The sequence below is a fragment of the Aedes albopictus genome, chromosome 1, assembly GCF_035046485.1.
Source record: "Aedes albopictus strain Foshan chromosome 1, AalbF5, whole genome shotgun sequence".
NCBI classification, from domain to species: domain Eukaryota; kingdom Metazoa; phylum Arthropoda; class Insecta; order Diptera; family Culicidae; genus Aedes; species Aedes albopictus.
In genome coordinates this window covers 97,773,177-97,791,422 of record NC_085136.1, presented here as the reverse complement: position 1 = coordinate 97,791,422, position 18,246 = coordinate 97,773,177, and positions in this window count along the sequence as shown.

The following is an 18,246-nucleotide window of genomic DNA, read 5'->3' as shown; positions in this document are numbered from 1 at the left end:
AAGTAGAACAGTTTTTGAGTTTTAGCTCAATATCGAGTTTTGCAACTTTTCCAAATATGTAATTCACTAAAATTCAAATATATTGCGTTTTGTTCAACCAATTTTAAAACTTTTTCCATAAACTAAAAGCTGAATACAATACCATTCGATCATCTGAATACAGGTTTTGCGTCAGATTGATGAAATTCAAGATATTGGCGAGTTTTAGGGACGATCTTCTAAAATTTTAGCAAAATTTCCAAATTTTTTTGAAGAAATGTATTTTTTTCAATACGAAAAAAACAACTTAAAAATTCTTTCTCGACGTTTATTTGACATATCATATGTAGGCGAGTTACAGTAAAAATTTCAGATCAATCGAAGCTTTGATTACGGAGAATGAGATGTTTGAAGTGAGCGACATTGCTTAAAAATAGAACAAACATCGATTTCAAATCATCAACCTTGTATGGAAAGTCGAAAAAATTTCCGCTCTACTGTAATTTTTTTCTTTAGCGTTTTCGAACTCAGGGCATGATTCTACACCAAAAATGATCATCAGCTTACCGAGTTCAAAAATGCTGTAAACTAGTGATATTGTTCCCACAGTCACCTAGATAACCAAACAGCATTCATAAATCGACACATTTCAAGTATCCATAAACATCCTTATGCACTATTTAGTGAACATAATATCAAGATTCCATGACGAAAGCATAAATAAAAAAATGCTTAACGGATCTTCGACTGAGCATGAGTAGATTACCCGAACAGATGCTGTGAATGCACCATGTCCATGACCATACCGCACCACATATTGCCATACATTTTTAAAGATCGATATTTAATAATAAAAATAAAAAGATATTCATTTCGCAATTAGTACGTCTGGAAACAATATCTTCAATAAGTACCAACACGTTTTGGCCGCATTGGATACAAGTTTTCTCACCGTGCGACAAAAATACTGACAGCGAAATCAGAATGGAAAACACGTGTTTTGGGCTGAACAGCCGTTGAAGTATGAGGCGTTGTTCAGTTGATTACCACGTGCTGTGCTAATTCACCACTGCTGAACACAAGTTCAGGAATGATCGTTATTGAGTCATGGGAAGATTATGTTTTGCACAGGGTGTTGCATCTCACCATCTCTAGGATGGCGCAGATAGGAAGGCATGCAGCTGGCAATCGACAGGTCTCGAGTTCTAATCCGGATTTAGGTAATTTTATATGTAATTCTTATTTCATAATCAGTGTTTTCAACATGTGAGCGAATAATTACTCTCGTGAGAGTTCAACATTTTTGCATTTTATTTATTTTCAGTCATTTTTGCCAATGCTTAATAACAACTTTCTTGTACATTTGTAAAACGCTTTGAACAACAAAAAATTAAGTTGGTACACAACATGATGCTTTATAACTTCTCCAAATTTGTGTGAACAAAACCCGAACATAGGTTGCACGTGAAAATAGTTCAAATGTTATTCAACATTATGCTGAACTAATTCATCATAATGGTGCCTGTTAAATGAGTGATTGTTAGTTGGGTTGCAGAGGATTTTCATCAACCCCATCTCAAAATCATTCGGAACGCCCCTGAAATTTCTTTTTTTTTACTTAATCGTTTATTGAAGGCTCATGCGCCATCGAGCATAACGGAGCCGAATTCATTTTGAAACATTTTTACAATTTCATGCTTGTGTCTTATTCACTAAGTTAGCTTTGGGGAACCGTAAAACTCGCGGTTTGGTCGAGGTTAGAGGGAACAATAGTTTTTAAGGAAGAGATGGGATAATGGGGCTTTTCGTTGACTCTCTGCAGCATGGCGTGACATATTTGCTGCTGGTCAAGCGTAGAGTGGACAAACAACCTGTAACGATACAAACAAACGGTTTTCGAAGGGAGACGAGGTGGACAAGTGGAACAACAAGACGGGGATATCAAACGAAGACTTCAGCTTGTTTCAAGAAGTCGTACACAAGCTTCATGTACTCAAGATCAAGTTTACCCAACACATCTCTAATGTCTTCCTTTTCTGGTTTCCCTCGGGCCCTGAGGGATGCACATAAATCGGATCTGGCAACACCGTATTCGGGGCATTCCCACACTACATGGTTGATATCTTGATAGCCTGCACCACAGCTACAGCGATTGCTATCTGTGAGCCCTGTTCGATAGAAGTGCGAGCCCAGAGAATAGTGATTGGACATAAGTCGACACATTATCTTGATAAAATCTCGACCCACGTCCAACCCCTTGAACACCGCCGTCTTCGATACCTGTGGGAGAATTGAATGAAACCACCTGTCCAATTCTCCTGCATCCCATTTTTGTTGCCAACTGACCAAGGCATGCTGACGAGCAATCGAAAAGAATTCATTGAAGGCAGACATGTCCAAACACTGCACTGCACGAGGAGTCGATGCTCAAACACACCACCGTAGGTGCCAAGCCCCCACCTAGCTCGCCGTGTTTCAGAACAGGCGGTGCTCAGGCACTGGGCACGGTGTTTGACGCTTCGGGTAACACGGAGCCCGAGTGTTTCCGATTATGCAAAACACTCGTGCGTGTTCAAGCGCTCGGTGCCGTTCGTTCTCCCCCAAGTAACACACTTGTCACCGAAGAGTCACGGCGGCGCAGGTTTATGTTGCGCAGAAGTTACTGTGACGTACTTCTACCAAGTAAGTGTTTATTTGTTAGAAGAAAGTCACAGTGACTTATGCGCAACAAAAACCTGCGCCGCCGTGACTCTTCGGTGACAAGTGTGTTACTTGGGCCAGCACCAGTTGCAAATGCTGTTGGTCGACGGCGAGAGTGAAGTACTTGGCGGCTCCTTTTATGTCTTTCTCGTCCCTTCTGACGCTGACTCAGTATCTCTGATGCAGCCAAGCTACCACGCACTGTGGCCGAGCGCACTGCTTTGGTGTTTCATACAATCGGAAACACTCGGCCTCCGTGCCCAACCAAAATTGAAACACGGAGCCGAAACTGAGGCTCGAGTTATAACACCGACACGGGTGTTTCGACAGTCGCACTGCGTGTTCTTCAGTAGAAGCTGAACGAAGGTGGTGATATGAACACACACGGTGGTGTGTTTACGGGCAAACACGCCACCGGTGCGGCACGGTTTGGTGTTTTGCCCATGTCTGATTGAAGGTGATATGACGGTTATAAATATCGCCTTCCATAGCGCCGACCTTGGCGAGCGAGTCCGCTTTCTCATTGCCCGGAATCGAGCAATGCGAAGGGACCCAGACCAAGGTGATATTATATGCTTGATTTGATAAAGCACTCAGAAATGATCGTATTTCGCTTAGGAAATACGTGGAGTGCTTTACCGGCCTCATTAAGCGAACAGCCTCAATTGAACTGAGACTATCCGTAAAAATGAAATATTGATCAGAGGGAAGAGAGGCGATTCGCTCTAATGCGTAGTGTATAGCCGCCAATTCTGCGACATATACTGAGCAAGGACTTTGAAGTTTATAGGCGGCGCTATGAAGCTCATTAAATATACCAAATCCAATGGAATCATTTGTTTTTGACCCGTCAGTGAAAAACCTTCTGTCGCAACTGATATGACCGTACTTGCTTGCAAAAATTTTTGGAATGTGCTCCGATTGGAGCAGATCTGGAATTCCACGGATTTCTTGCAACATGGACAGATCAAAAACTATAGTGGAATTGGAGAAGTCTTGGAAGCAATCACGGTTGAGAACATTCGAAGAAGGGTTAACCTCCAGAGTCATGTATGAGTAGTACACTGTCATAAACTTTGTTTGATGAAATCGTTCGATTAGCTTTTCAAAATTTTCAATTACCAATGGATTCAGCACCTCACAGCGGATGAGGAACCTTAACGACAATTCCACGAAACGATCTGATAAAGGGAGTACTGCTGCTAGTACCTCCAAACTCATTGTGTGCGTCGAGTTCATGCAGCCTAACGCGATCCGAAGACAGCGATACTGAATACGCTCTAGCTTCAGGGTGTGTGTTTTCGCGGCGGACTGAAAGCAAAAGCTACCGTATTCGAGAACCGACAGTATCGTTGTCCGATAAAGCTTTATCAGATCTTCCGGGTGGGCTCCCCACCATGTTCCGGTGAGTGTACGCATGAAGTTGATTCGTTGTTGGCACTTCTGATACAGATAATTAATGTGCTTTCCCCAGGTGCCTTTAGAGTCGAACCAGACCCCTAGATACATACAGGGGATAGACAAAATGATCGGGACAGGCAAAATTTTCACTTTTCAAAAAATGTTCAAATAGCTGTAACTTTTTGAAAAGTGCATCGAAAAATCTGAAATTTTTACTGTAAGTTGATCAATTAATTGTGTATCGATGGTCCAATTTTGGAAAAGTTCGGGCTATTCTGTACGAAGCTATAAAGATTCTAGGAAAAGGTATAATTATCCGATAGCCAACTTTGAGTTGTCATATCTCCGGATGCAATAAACCGAATGCAATGAAATTTTGACCATTTATGACTTACATAATGAGCTTTGAAAAACGTTTGACTTAACTTGCAATTATTAACAAGAAAAAAAGTAATAGCGTTTTCATTTATTTTATGATTTTTTAGAAAATTGGTCTATTTTCAATATGCATCCTATTACTTTTTCAATTCATTACCGGTTATGTTGTTACTATCCGTCAAAACATATTTATATACAAGTCAATTAAAGGGAATTTAATTAAACTATAATTAGAATCTTGAATTTTGAAACGATGTTGAAGTTTTGGAAAATTTGGTGTTTTATTAGAAAAATAGTCTAATCGTTATAATTTTCTTCCGTGTGAACAATTTTAGGTTATGTCAAAAGTTTTTCAAAGCTCATCATAGAAGTCATAAACGCTCAAAATTTCATTGTATTTGATTCATTGAATCCGGAGATATAACAGTTCAAAATTAGCTATCGAATAATTTTGACTTTTTCTAGAATCTTTATAGCTTCGTACAGAATAGCCCGATCTTTTCCAAAATTGGACCATCGATACACAACTAATTGATCAACTCACAGTAAAAATTTCAGATTTTTCGATGCACTTTTCAAAAAGTTACAGCTATTTGAACATTTTTTGAAAAGTGAAAATTTTGCCTGTCCCGATCATTTTGTCTATCCCCTGTATGTGAAAGAGCTTGAGTGAGTTCCTTACCCAAAAATTGAAGCTCTAGATCGGCTGGATCACGCTTCCTAGAAAAGACAACTAACTCAGTTTTCTCCGGAGAGAATTCGATACCCAGCTTTACAGCCCAAGCAGACAAATTGTCCAGAGTATCTTGCAATGGTCCTTGCAGAGCTTCCGCCTCTGGTCCGGTGATAGAGACCACGGCGTTACGGAAGCGTTACGGAGGAGTTTTAGGGAGTTTTTGAGCGTCTCAGGTGCGTTACATGGGGTCCGAGAGGGGTTTAGGGGGATCTTTGAGGCTTTTCAGGTAGTTGCAGAGGATTTTCATCAACCCCATCTCAAAATCATTCGGAACGCCCCTGAAATGCTATTTAATTAAAAGATGTTCTTCTCATCCCCCGATACGACCCTGATCTGAAATACCTCGAAAAGCCCCTGAAATTCTATCATACGCCTCTAAAATTTCTAGGAACGCCCTTAAAATGTCTCTGAAACTCCCAGAAATTCTTTGTAATTACTCTGAAATGCCGTGAAACGCCCCTCAAACCCCTTGCAACGCCTTTTAAAGGCCCATGAGATCCCCTGAATAGTCCTTAGAGCACCTTGAAACGTCCCTAAAACCCCCTAAATTCTATTGATATGTCCCTGAATTTTCCGTAATCCCATGAAAACGCCAACAAAACCTGACAGAACACCCCAAATCCCCTTAAACAACCCTCTGAAAAGTCCCTTGTAGCATGTTTGCATACTTTCCCACTCTTTCTATTCTTTCAATATCTTCCCATCTTTCCAAAATTCTTATCACCCGTAGGAAAACCCCGACAATCATAAAACAACTCCTAATAAAGATTCATCCTTGCAACCCTGGATGAATCTTTATTGAAGATGGCTGGAGGGACATCCGATCCGCCATAGGTAGTACCTCGGCTACAGCACTAGACTTCGCGACTCCGAATCACAGAAACGACTGGTACGACGGCGAATGTGAACAGTTGAAAAAAAGAAAAGAATACAGCATGGGCAAGAATGCTGCAACACCGTACGGGAGCGAAAGAGGCTCGTTACAGACAGGTGCGGAACAGACAGAACTCAGTGTTCCGGATGAAGAAGCGCCAGCAGGAAGAACGAGATCGCGAAACGATGGAAGAGCTGTACCACGCTAAGGACACACGAAAGTTCTACGAGAAACTGAACCGCTCGCGCAGAGGCTTCGTGCCACAAACCGACATGTGCCGAGATAATCACGGGAATATTCTCACGAGCGAGCGTGAGATGGTCGACAGGTGGCGGCAGCATTACGATGAGCACTTTCCGGCCCCTGACCTCCAAGAGATTGAGGAGAAGGTTGGCCGATTGAAAAACAACAAAGCCGCTGGAGCAGATCAACTACCAAGCGAGCTTCTAAAATACGGTGGAGAAGCACTGGTGAGAGCACTGCACTGGGTCATTACCAATATTTGGGAGGAGGAAGTATTACCGGAGGAATGGATGGAAGGTATCGTGTGTCCCATCTACAAAAAGGGTGACAAGTTGGATTGCGGTAACTACCGCGTGCTGCCTACATGATTCTCTCTCAAATTTTATGCCACCGTCTATCACCGATTGCAAGAGAGTTCGTGGGGCAATATCAGGCTGGATTTATGGGTGAACGCGCTACAACGGACCAGATGTTCGCCAGCCGCCAGGTGTTGCAGAAATGCCGCGAATACAACGTGCCCACACATCATTTGTTCATCGATTTCAAATCGGCGTATGATACAATCGATCGAGAACAGGTATGGCAGATTATGCACGAATACGGATTCCCGGATGAACTGATACGATTGATCAAGGCGACGATCGATCGAGTGATGTGCGTAGTTCGAGTATCAGGGACACTCTCGAGTCCCTTCGAATCTCGCAGAGGGTTACGGCAAGGTGATGGTCTTTCGTGCTTGCTGTTCAACATTGCGTTAGAGGGTGTAATAAGGAGAGCGGGGATAAATACGAGTGGAACGATTTTCATGAAGTCCGTTCAGCTGCTTGGTTTCGCTGATGATATTTATATTATTGCTCATAAATTTGAGACGATGGCGGAAACGTACATCCGACTAAAGAGTGAAGCCAGGCGAATCGGATTAGTCATTAATGTGTCGAAGACAAAGTACATGATGGCAATGGGCTCCAGGGAGGAATCACCGCGCCCGCCACCCCGAATTCATAATGACGGTGATGAAATCGAGGCGGTTGAAGAATTCGTGTACTTGGGCTCACTGGTGACAACGACACCAGCAGAGAAATTCAGAGGCGCATTGTGGCAGGAAATCGTGCTTTTTTTTACCCGCCACTTTTCCCTCATTCCTGAGACTCCTGGTAATGGACGCTACTAATTCAGCTCTGCAACTGGCAACAATCGAAAATTTATTACGGAACAATAAACATGAGCTGAGTTATTATGATATTCGAAAAATATATTACATATGGATGGGAAAATTGGTAAAGTAAATTAACTGGATGCCCAGTGGAGATTATCTCCTTTTAAGGGATCCATTAATAACTTCTACTAAATACAAAATACGAGAATAACAGACTTTCAACTATAAATTATAAAGTTAAAGTTAAAGTTATGGCTTGAACGGTTAGAGTAGGAAAACATTGATTTTTCCTTTGAGGTACTTTTTGATTTTAAATTTAAACAAGTTTGAATTTATGATAAGCTTCAAATCATTTGGTAAAGCATTATATTTCAGTGGTCCTACGTATGAGAAACGCCGTTGCCCTTGATTCGATGCGGCCCGAATAAGTGCTAGATTTCCAGCTAGCCTGGTAGTGCTAGTTTGTGGAATGGTGTTCAAAACAATGTTAGAATGTGTCCTACTATTATGTCTAATTTTATGAACCATGTGAAGTGTTTGTAATTCACATAGGCCCAAAAGTGGCAAAATATTGTGAGATAAATTTGCATAAAGATCAAATGTTGGATACAAATGAGGTAACCTGAAGATTATTTTGAGGCATCTGTTTTGCAGGACTTGTAGTCGCATTAGCCTAGATTTACATGCCCGACCCCATACTGTTATTATGTATTGCAAAAGAGAATAAATATGTGCATAGTAAAATTTCATTGAAACATGACGTGGTACAACACCTTGAACTCGGCTTAAGATACCACATAAACTTGAAATTTTCCTTTCGATATGAGATATCTGTACTTCCCATGAGAATTTGGAGTCTAAAAAAATACCAAGATATTTAAACGAATCAACTTTTTCAATTGAGTCACCATCTAGCTTAGGATAACTTTGGACTCCGCAAAACTCTACGATCGAATAAAGTTCGCCGGTTGTCCTCTATGGGCACGAAACATGGACCCTACGTGCAGAGGACCAACGCGCCCTTGGAGTTTTCGAACGGAAGGTGTTGCGTACCAGCTACGGCGGAGTGCAGATGGAAGACGGGACTTGGAGAAGGTGAATGAACGACGAGCTGCATCAGCTGCTCGTACCGTGAAAATCGGAAGGCTACGGTGGGCGGGTCACGTCACCAGGATGTCGGATAGCAACCCGACTAAAATGGTTCTCGAGAGTCATCCGACCGGTACAAGAAGACGTGGAGCGCAGCGAGCTAGGTGGGTCGACCAAATGGAGGACGATATGCGGACTCTACGCAGAGTGCGGAACTGGAGACAAACTGCCATGGACCGAGTGGAATGGAGATGGCTACTATGTACAGCAGAGGCCACCCCGGCCTTAGCCTGATCGGTAAGGTAAGTACAAACGTAGCGCCGACATTGTTTCCGCGCATCATCTTCCAATTGTCGAGATGAGGCTGTCGCAGTGCATCGTCAGGAGCAGAAAAAAACATGTGCCGGTTTAACCCAGTCGGACAGATGTAGTGGTGAAGAGGTCCTTCTCGTTGAGGAACTGGAGCTGCGGACATTTTGGAAGGTGGCAGTATAAAACTACTTTGATCGCCACCGAAGAGAATTCTCCGGTAGTGCTACGTATCCAGGGAAAACAGATGGCATAGAGGATGAAGGAAGAAAGAGGAACGAAGGAACGCCAAAGCCGAAATTTAGTGAGTAAAAACATGAGGAGCCAAAGCCAAGCCGTAGCCCGTCAGCAATGTTTGATTCTCGAGAAAGGAAGTAAATGGGCAAACTCTAAGCCGACATTTTTCAAAAACTTTAAACCCGTCGTTCGTATGTCTATTGTTTTCACTTCAGAGTCTCTATTAGGTCAGTCTACCTTACACCACATATTCCTAACCTGCTCCAATGCAAAGTACTGTGAACGCGCTTCTGATGACAAAAGCGACTCCCAACATCAACCTCAAGCGCAATCCATGTACTAGGCAGAGCAACAAAAATATGCACGCTCGACCAGAATCCCGATTTGAGTCGAAGCCTACCTTCCTCCGTCCGGGGCTCTCTGGGGACTCTGCTGCTGGTGCTGCTGGCTGGTACAATCGAAGCGAAGAACTTTTATTGAGTGACAATTTAATTCAAGCTCATGTCACTTATCTGATTCAATTTATTGTGCTGACATTAAAGCCAAGCGCGCGCGCCCGGTTGTTCCATCGTTGTCGCCGACCAGCCCGCTTTCCACTCTCGTAATCAACCATCAACAAATTCAGCTTAACAGTTGTGGCAGAGGAGCATATATGCGCGATTGCAATAAATGCAACAACATCGATTGGGGACTCTGCGGTGCGACATCAACACGAACAAAAAGCGAGAGACAGGAGAAGAGTAAGTGAGGTTATGTTGATTTTTTTGCATCTCTGCATGAAGCAGAACGGGCAGGTATTGCAAATCGGGCGTCTGTACGCTTCAGTGGGTTACTTGTGTTGCTTTAACTTGGAAGGGCATTTACGGACAAAAACGTATTTATGACAGTGAATTACGAAACATCTGTAGAAAAAAACTTACGAAACGTTCTGTGAATTGCTACTGAAGGGGTAATACAGTTTGGAAGGCGTTGTTTTTATGTTATCGTAGAATCTATCGTGCGAACCCTCGAAATTTAATGAATTTTTTCTAAGATTTCTTTATCAATAACAAACTTGCTTAACGTCGGTAGCGAAGCATATAAACTGGCCGGATCTGTTCAAATTCACTTAAGCTGCTCATCACAATCCCCTTAATGCTTAATGTTGAACAAGAGACACGAAGCAATAAGTTTAAATTTTCCAACTTAACTTTATAAGAAGACCTTCCCTATTACTCGTTCCATCGTCAATCAACCTTTTTTTTTTGTCGCACCCAGAACACCGTCCACAAAACGGACTTCAAAGCACAAACGAGTCACATCGATTCTCCGCCCTGCTACAGGTTAAAAACGACTACCAACTTTTCTCACCTTCCACTCGCCAGGGCCCCCTCTTAAGCAGCTGCATGCCAAGAACCGTGTTTACGGTTTTTATTTCCGATTTATGGCCTTTGTTGCATTTGCCAAAGACAACGCGCGGTTTTGTTCCTACCTTCTGGAGAGTTGGTTTTTGCTGGAGTTGATTTTCTTGCGACCATCTATATTGTCGACGACGACAACGACGCTGGACCAGAACCACAAAAGAAGCTTAAATTACCGAGCACATTCGCTTTTTTGTTTGTTTCGGAGCGAGGAGTTTTGGCACCACAACATCACAACTCCCGGACTATCAACATCCGTGTACTTGAGGAGAATCAACCGACCTCGAGCGATGTCGCACGACATTGGGACAAGCTGAGTGTGGTGTGTATGAGTGTGAGTACAATTTATGTACCTCCCTGCCCGGTGCTGACAAGCAAAATTGCACTTTAGGAGATAAGATAACACCATCAGCTCGTAAAGCATGCGACCAACAGGCAAGATCTATTGCACAATGGGCGAAAAGTTCGAGAGAATGGGGAAATATTACCTCTTTATTTTAAACGAGAAAACCAGAAAACCAGAAGACCAGAAGACCAGAAGACCAGAAGACCAGAAGACCAGTAAACCAGAAGACCAGAAGACCAGAAGACCAGAAGACCAGAAGACCAGAAGACCAGAAGACCAGAAGACCAGAAGACCAGAAGACCAGAAGACCAGAAGTCCAGAAAACCAGAAGACCAGAAGACCAGAAGACCAGAAGATGTTTTTTTTTTTGGCGAGCGTTCGTGCGAGACAGTCGCAAGGTTTAGTTCGTCCGGTTTGTCTCCCGATACTTTCCAGTTCGGTGGCTATTTTCAAAGTGCTAGTGTTTCCCAGTGATCAAGTTATTAAGTGACTGTCCCTAGTGGGACGAGTGCGGTTGGCTAGGCCACATTTTTTGCCGCAAAAGTTCGTTTGATTTGAGTAAAGTTCACGTTTTCATTATATCACGTGGCGAATTGACCGACTATCGAGCACAGAAGTGCAGCACCCCCCGCACACCGCGCCGCTCGCGCGGCCGTGATCGGCTTCTTCCAGTGAGTACCCAAGCTCATCGTCGTCGACAGCAGCAGCCCACCGAGAGAAGAGCAGAGAGCGTTCAACCGCCGCACACCACGACGGGCGCTCAGCAGCAGCTCGCTTCCTCCCAGAGCGGGCGATCCGATCGCTTGGACCTGTCGTCGTCGAGCCTGTGGCTAAACAGAGTGCACAAAGATAAGTAAATAAAGTTACCCCTCGTTGTTCCCCCCTCTCCACTGACTCTTTGATTAGATTTAATTTGGTACATAAGCAGTTTTTTCTCACTTTTCCTGTAGCGTTAATTTTGTCCCTTGTTTTTTTTTGATTATTTCTCGTCCCCGTGATAGTGTTAGTTTTTGAGTGCCCCGTGGTGGTAGTTAGCTACCACAATGGGCGATGATGACGATGGCGGGGGTACGTCGTACCGCATCAACGAAGCTTTGTTATTGGCATCGGATTGCTCGAGCCAACAAGGCGATATAAATGTTAACCCCTTTGATTCCCTTCACCCTGGTGCTTCTCCAATGGACACCAACAGTAAATCTGTTTCGACGTCCCCCCGCCTCAAGGCCTACCCTCCCGACTTTGGCGGGCCATATGTTGTTTTCTTCCGACCCAAAGGCAAACGTTCGAACACCGTTCAAATCAGCAAGGATCTGACTAAGCGGTATTCTTCCGTTGTCTCCATTGACATGGTCGGTACAGCTAAGCTTCGGGTGACAGTAGGCGACCGAAAACACGCTAATGAGATTGTGGCCTGCGAGTTGTTTACTCTTGAGTATTTCGTTTACCTTCCGAGCGCGTCGATAGAGATTTCGGGGAAGGTCGCCGACGCATCTTTGACCTGCGAAACGATCATGGAAGGCTGTGGTCGTTTCCATAACCCTTCTCTACCTCCTGTCCAGATACTGGATTGCCGGCAACTGCATTCGGTATCCCAGGAGGGCGAGAAGAAGGTTTACACACCATCTGATGAATTTTGTGTGACCTTCTCCGGATCTGCATTACCAGATCTGCTGGCGATTGGCAAACTTCGGCTACCTGTGAGGCTGTATGTACCGAAGGTAATGAATTGCATCAATTGCAAGCAGCTGGGTCACACCGCCCAGTACTGCAGCAATAAACCTCGCTGTGCAACATGCGGGGAGAGACATGTGGACGGTGCGTGTAAAACGCCGCCCAAGTGTGTTTATTGTGGCAGCGACCGTCCACATGATCTGATTGATTGCCCAAGGTACATACAGCAGAAAAAACATCAAAAACGATCGTTGCAGCAGCGATCACGGCGAAGCTACGCCGAAATGCTGAAAAAAGCTGCCCCGACCGTTGAATCCCGTAACATCTACTCGTCTTTATCTCTCGATGATCAGGGCTCTGACTCTGAGGTCGGGGACGGGGTTCCCTTTGTTTTCAAGGGTGAAACGAGGAAACGGATGAGGCTCCAGAGACCCACCAAAAAACCTCGGAATCTGCCTAGCAGCGACCCCCAACCCACCATGACAAATTTGAAGAGTGGTAAGAAAGTCACAAAACGTTCCCCTCCGGGATTCAAAATCCAGGACGAACGAGACTTTCCATCACTCCCGGGAACATCTAAAATCCCAGATGTCCCACGTTTTTCGAATTCTCAACCGGAAAGACAGCATTCGGAGCACCAGGAGCAACCTCAGGGTGCGCCATTGTTTACGCTCTCTGGCATCGTAGACATCATCCTCAGCTTCTTCAATGCTTCAGATTCCGTGAAGAACATTGTAAAAGGACTTCTTCCTTGTGTGACCCCTGTTTTGAAGCAGTTGGCTTCTAAAATGCCCCTCCTTGCGACAATCGTATCTTTCGATGGCTAAGTTAACCACCGAGGACGAAGATACGATTTCGGTTCTACACTGGAACTGTCGTAGTATTACACCGAAATTAGACGTTTTTAAATTTTTAGTAAACAATTTACAATGCGATGTTTTTGCACTATCCGAAACATGGCTGACACCTGATGTAACCTTACCTTTTCCGATTATAATATCATTCGCCTTGATCGATCCGACCCGTACGGAGGGGTGCTTCTAGGGATCAAGAAGCAGCACCCATTTTACAGAGTCGATTTTTATCCGATGACAGGGATTGAAGCCGTCGCATGTGAGGTGACTATCCGAGGTAAAACCCTCAGTGTTGCCTCCATATATCTTCCTCCGAGAACTGCGATATCTCGCAGGGATCTCGCTCACATCTGCTCGGTTATGCCCGAGCCTCGGCTGCTCATGGGAGATTTCAACTCCCATGGTACAGGCTGGGGGGAACTGTACGATGACAGCCGTTCAACGTTGATATATGACCTCTGCGACGACTTCAACATGACAATTTTGAATACCGGAGAAGTTACACGAGTGGCACCTCCAGCTCAAGATGGCAGCCCCAGAAACAGCCGATTAGACCTCTCAATCTGTTCGAGCTCACTATCGCTGGAATGTACATGGAAGGTTATCCAGGATCCCCATGGTAGTGATCATCTGCCGATTGTTGTTTCTATTTCCAACGGGTCGCATCAGTCTCCATCGATCGATATCACCTACGATCTCACCAAGCACATTGACTGGGAGAAGTACGCGGAAGCAATTATCGACGGTGAGCAATCGGTAGAAGTTCTTCCACCGCGGGAAGAGTATCGGTTTCTGTCGGAGCTGATCATCAGTAGCGCGCTTCAGGCACAACGTCGACCAGTGCCAGGTCCGTCGGTTCGCAGGAAACCCCCCAATCCGTGGTGGGATAGTGAGTGTACAGAAATCTATCGCGAGAAATCCGCGGCGTTCAAAGTGTTTCGGAAACGCGGTTCGGTCGAAAACTTTCAGCGGTATGCTTCCCTTGAAAGCAAGTTCAAGAACTTGATCAAGGCGAAGAAAAGCGGTTACTGGCGTCGGTTCGTCGAGGGTTTGTCGCGCGAGACTTCGATGAGAACACTTTGGAACGTCGGGAAAAGAATGCGTAACGCGTCGTCGGTAAACGAGGATAGAGAAAGCTCTCCTCGGTGGATTCTCAAGTTCGCAAAAAAAGTTTGTCCAGATTCCGTGCCCGTCGAGCGAATAATTCGTGATGTTTCTGAAGATAGGGACGACATGGATAGGCCTTTTTCAATGGTTGAATTCTCACTTGCTCTTCTTTCATGTAACAATTCCGCTCCAGGAATGGATCGAATCAAGTTCAACTTGCTTAAAAACCTCCCCGACGTCGCTAAGAGGCGCTTGTTGAACTTGTTCAATCAGTTCCTGGATAACAACATCGTTCCGGATGATTGGAGACAAGTGAGGGTGATAGCTGTTCAAAAACCCGGGAAACCCGCGTCGGATCATAATTCGTACCGTCCAATCGCGATGTTGTCTTGTCTACGGAAGCTGTTGGAGAAGATGATTCTCTTTCGACTGGACAAATGGGTTGAATCGAATGGCATGTTGTCAGATACACAGTTTGGTTTCCGCAGAGGCAAAGGTACGAACGACTGTCTTGCGTTGCTTTCTTCAGAAATTCAGCTTGCCTTTGCTCAAAAGCAGCAAATGGGCTCAGTGTTTTTGGATATTAAGGGGGCTTTTGATTCAGTTTGTGTCGATGTTCTTTCCGACAAACTACACGACAGTGGCCTTTCACCAATTCTGAACAACTTTTTGTATAATTTGCTGTTTGAAAAGCAGATGAGTTTCGCTCATGGCGACTTGACAGCTTCACGAATTAGCTACATGGGCCTCCCCCAGGGTTCATGTCTAAGCCCCCTTCTTTACAACTTTTATGTTAGAGACATAGATGATTGTCTCATGGAAAATTGCACGTTAAGACAGCTTGCGGATGACTGTGTTGTTTCTGTGACGGGATCAATAGCAGTTGATCTGCAAGGACCACTACAGGATACTTTGGACAATTTGTCTACTTGGGCTCTCAAGCTGGGTATCGAGTTCTCTCCGGAGAAAACTGAGATGGTTGTCTTTTCTAAAAAACACAAACCGGCTAAGTTTCCGCTCGTTCTGATGGGTAAGACAATCACTCATAGCATGTCTTCTCAATATCTCGGCGTCTGGTTCGACTCCAAATGCACCTGGGGGAAGCACATTGTGTATCTGATACAGAAATGCCAAAAACGAACCAACTTTATGCGAACTATTACCGGAACATGGTGGGGAGCACACCCGGAAGATCTGATCAGGCTGTACCAAACAACCATTCTATCGGTTTTAGAATACGGTAGCTTCTGTTTTCAATCCGCGGCGAAAACACATTTGCTGAAGCTTCAACGGGTTCAGTACCGTTGCCTTCGGATCGCGTTAGGTTGCATGAACTCGACTCACACAATGAGTTAAGAGGTACTTGCTGGTGTACAGCCTCTGACAGACCGCTTTGCGGAGTTGTCGTTCCGGTTCCTCATCCGATGCGAGGTTCTGAATCCGTTAGTCATAGAAAACTTCGAAAAGCTGCTCGAACAGAATCCCCAAACTCGTTTTATGAGTGTGTACTACTGGTACATGACGCTGGAGGTAAGCCCATCTCCGGTTAACACCAATCGTGACAACTTCTCAGACTTCGACAGCTCCTTTGTGGATTTTGATCTCTCTATGAGGGATGAGATCACCGGTGTACCGGAATCTTTTCGTTCCATAGGTATTCCACAAATTTTTGGAAGTAAGTTCGGGCATGTTAGCGGGGCCAGACAGTTCTTCACAGATGGTTCCAAAACCGATGATTCGACTGGATTCGGTGTCTACAACGAATTTCACAGCGCCACCTTTATGCTTCAAAAGCCATGTTCGGTATATATTGCTGAGCTAGCGGCTATATACTACACCTTAGAGTACATTCGCACTCTCCCACCTGAGCACTACTTCATTTTTACCGACAGTCTAAGCTCTCTGGAGGCTGTTCGGTCAATGAAACCGATGAAGCACTCAGCGTACTTCCTGAAAGGAATACGCCAAGTCTTGAGTGCTTTGTCCAAACGCTCATACATCATCACCATAGCTTGGGTCCCTTCACATTGCTCAATTCCGGGCAATGAGAAAGCGGACTCTCTGGCTAAGGTGGGTGCTAGCGAAGGCGATATTTACGAGCGTCAAATCGCCTTCGATGAATTTTTTGCATTGGCCCGTCAGGAGACCTTGATCAGCTGGCAACACAAATGGAGAGATGGAGAGATGGGTAGATGGTTGCACTCCATCATTCCACAGGTGTCGAAGAAGCCATGGTTCAAAGGGTTGGATTTGAGCCGCGATTTCATTCGTGTAATGTGTCGGTTGATGTCCAACCACTATTTGTTGAACGCACATACCTTCCGTGTCGGGCTCTCAGAAAGCAATCTCTGTGTCTGTGGCGTGGCTTACCAGGATATCGAACATGTCGTGTGGGGATGCAATGAGTATCGTGAGGTCAGATCTGAGCTGCATGAAATTCTCCGGGTCCGAGGAAAACAACAGAAACCCGTTAGAGAAGTGTTGGCAGGACTTGATTTGGAATACATGAACCTGATTTATCAGTTTTTGAAACGTGTTGATGTCAGAGTTTGATGTAGTACATTCCTTGTTTTCGTTGTCCGCCTTTTGGTTTTGTTGTTCGCCCCTGTCTGTCGTCACCCCCCTTCCGTTTGTCCTCTTCTTGTCGTTGTCTACCGATAAAGTCCTTTCTTCCATTACAGATATGGACAATTGTCCCATCAATGTTTTAGTATAAGTTAGCAAATAATTTAGTTTTAAACCCATTAATCCCTCCTTCCCAATATTATTTTATTTTTATTTTTTTATTTTTTTTTTTCAATCCTTAACCTCGAAACAGCTGCGAGTACTTCGGCTTCCCAAACTAACATAGTCTTAAGGCAGTAATAAATTGTAAAATGTAAAACCATTATAAAAACAAAAGATTTCGGCTCAGTTATGCCCATGTGGCGCCCGAGCCTTCCAAATAAACGAACAAGTAAAAAAAAAAAAAAGAAGACCAGAAGACCAGAAGACCAGAAGACCAGAAGACCAGAAGACCAGAAGACCAGAAGACCAGAAGACCAGAAGACCAGAAGACCAGAAGACCAGAAGACCAGAAGACCAGAAGACCAGAAGACCAGAAGACCAGAAGACCAGAAGACCAGAAGACCAGAAGACCAGAAGACCAGAAGACCAGAAGACCAGAAGACCAGAAGACCAGAAGACCAGAAGACCTGAAGACCAGAAGACCAGAAGACCAGAAGACCAGAAGACCAGAAGACCAGAAGACCAGAAGACCAGAAGACCAGAAGACCAGAAGACCAGAAAACCAGAAGACCGGAAGACCAGAAGTCCAGAAAGCCAGAAGACCAGAAAACAAGAAGACCGGAAGACCAGAAGACCAGAAAGCCAGAAGACTAGAAAACCGGATGAACAGAAGACCAGAAGACCAGAGGAGCAGAAACCAAGAAGACCAGAAGACCAGATGGCAAGATGGCAAGAAGACCAGAAGACCAGAAGACCAGAAGACCAGAAGACCAGAAGACCAGAAGACCAGAAGACCAGAAGACCAGTAAACCAGAAGACCAGAAGACCAGAAGACCAGAAGACCAGAAGACCAGAAGACCAGAAGACCAGAAAACAAGAAGACCGGAAGACCAGAAGACCAGAAAGCCAGAAGACTAGAAAACCGGATGAACAGAAGACCAGAAGACCAGAGGAGCAGAAACCAAGAAGACCAGAAGACCAGATAGCAAGATGGCAAGAAGACCAGAAGACCAGAAGACCAGAAGACCATAAGACCAGA